Source organism: Nicotiana tomentosiformis, chromosome 5 (genome assembly GCF_000390325.3).
Source record: "Nicotiana tomentosiformis chromosome 5, ASM39032v3, whole genome shotgun sequence".
Lineage (NCBI taxonomy): Eukaryota > Viridiplantae > Streptophyta > Magnoliopsida > Solanales > Solanaceae > Nicotiana > Nicotiana tomentosiformis.
Window position 1 is genome coordinate 39214713 of NC_090816.1, and position 2905 is coordinate 39217617.

Genomic DNA, 2905 nt, shown 5'->3' on the forward strand with positions numbered 1-2905 from the left:
TAGGCACTATTTGGCAAAAGATTTGCACTATTTGAAGGTTTGGAATGTTCATAAGTTTGATCGGGAGTTGACTTTGATGATATCGGGTTCGGATTGTGGTTTCGAGATTTGGAATAGCTTCATTATGTCATTTTGTACTTGTGTGCAAAATTTGAGTTCATTTCGAGTTGATTTTATAAGGTTCGGCACGAGTTTTTGAAGTTGAAAGATTCAAAGTTCATTAAGATCGATTTGAAGTGCGATTCGTGGTTCAGAAGTTATTATGCGTGATTTGAGGCCTTGAGTAAGTACGTGTTATGTTATGGGACTTGTTGGTATGTTCGGTTGGGTCCCGAGGGGCTCGGGTGAGTTTCAGATAGGTTTGGGTTGTGTTGCGCTCGTTCTTTATGTTGCGACGTCGTTTCTTCAAGCATAAATGGTACCACCTTAAGCAAATGAGCTCCAATTTTTCTTTTGATTGAAGCATTATATCTGTATCATAATTTTGGAACCATAGAAACTAGAATCATCAAGTTTTGACGTCCTATGAGGAATTTATGGTCATTTTACTAAGAATTGGGTTGACAGATTTTTTTCAGATTAATTACGACATTACCACTGAATTCGTATTTAAAAATCTGCACTATTTCCAAATATTAAAACCAAGATTTCTCCTTCATTATAAGGTCAAATGGAGTGATTCAAAAGCCTAACTTGACTGAATTTCACAAGGAATCCATTGGAGGCATCAAAAGCAAGTTACAGGATTGTTTTGCACAAGAAACAAGGCAGAACAACTGGGCAGAAACATATAATATCGATGGTTTGTTCATTTGGTCATATTTTGAGGTGGGGAGCTCGGATTTGGGCGATTTTGGAGGCGATTTTCACCACATGGATTGGGGTAAGTATTCTATACTCGGTTTTGGTTATATTTCATGGATCCCTCATCATTTTTGGCATTTGATTTATGATTTCAAAGTGAAATTTAGGGTTTTTTGTCTAAAATTTCATAAAGTTATGTTTTATGGTTTGAACATCGATTCGGAGTCGGATTTGAGTGCAACTAGTATGGCTGGACTCGTAATTGAATGGGTTGTCAGATTTTGTAAGTTTTGTCGGGTTTCGAGGTGCGGGCCAAGGTTTAACCTTTTGTTTGACTTTGGGCTTTTGATTAAAGATTCGACCTTTATCGATTGTGTTTGTTTCCTTTAGCATTATTTGATGTTCTTCAGTTGCTTTTGACTAGTTTCGAGCTGTTTGGAGGTCGGTATGAGTGGGATGGCATTTCGAGAGTATTGTTTGGCTTGCTCGGTATTGGATTTGGCTTGTTTGATGTAAAAATCCTATCTAAACTTGGTTAAGGCACTAGTTGCTAGAATTATTTATGATAGCTATGTTCTATGGGTGCGCATATGTGTGGGGTTTGAACCCATGTGCGAGCACCAGGGTATTTATCCATGCTCGGGGTAGTGCTTAGGCTATGATATGCCTAGAGTTGACTGTTAAGCTTTAAGCTATAATGTTTCTCATATTTCTATCATTATTGTGAACTATTTGAACCATGTTTGAGGTTACGAAGAGGTTAATTCTCTTAATAAACTTGGTAATTGCTATTTCTATGATGAATTGTTGATTTGAGCTATGATAGCACACATTGCACATGCCTATACTATAGCATGTAATTATACCAATCCAGGAGCATGAGATCTGATATTTATCCATCATATACATGTATTCTTGTATACTTGCTTCTGTGTGATATGATTTGGACCGGATGCCTGTGACCACGCCGGGCGGATTATATTGTTATGCATGTGACCATGCCGAGGGATTATGATATTGTGCCTGTGACTACGCTGGACGGATTGTAATATTAACATGTGAGTTGTCCGTGCAATTGATATTATTAGAACGTGAGGTCTCAGTGCAGCACGTGTGTTGTCCATGCAGCGTGTGGATACGGATCCCTCCCCCTAGGTTCACCCTCTCATGTTTCTCTCTTGATGGTGTACATGTGGATTATGAGAAACCGACGGGTTTCTGCTTGATGTGAGCTCTGGGAGACCAATGGACTGATATTGGGTTATTGTATTTCATCTCTACTTGCAATTTCCTTGACTGTTTACCTGATTTAATTGCATATCTTCCTTATATGCTGGATTTTTTGACTAAGCAGAACACTTTAAAACAAAGAATTGTGAGCATCAAAGTGGTTTTACCTGAGATTTCCTAATTTGATCATATATTTGTTCTATTCTTGTTGAAATTAGGAACTACACATATGTTAGTAAATATCATCTATGGTTCTTGCTTTTTTTTTATCTCGCTAAGGTTAGTTTGGATACTTATTGAGTACATGGGGTCTATTGTACTCATACTACACTTCTGCACCTTGCGTGCAGATCTTGGAATTTTTGTTGTTGTATATGGCGGGAGCTGGCATTGTAGATGTACCTGCGTTCCGGTTATAGCTGCCTCTTGTTCTTGGTAGCTTTAGATTTATAAATCTGTTTATGTATATTTCAAACATATGAGGTATTTATTTCATACCAGCTTTACAAACTCTAAATCTTAGAAGCTCATAATTTGTACTACTAATCCTTGGGATTTTTGTATAAAATTTCAGTTATTTTATCATTTATTTTCTCAGTAAATCTCATTTAAACTGGTTTGTTGCTAATTGGCTTACCTAGCGATTTGAATTTGGTGCCATCACGACTAGTTGGATTTTGGGTCGAGACATGTTTGTTGTTGGTGGGTCTAACATTCTTCAGGCCCCAACTACGAGTCCAATTTTCCTTTCCCTTATCACTTTTCTTTACGTAATTTGTTGTTGCTTCTACGTGTATATAACAATGATAATATTTAGTGAATATTTTCCCTTTTATTATCATTGAGTTATTTTAGAAACCTAGGCAAACTA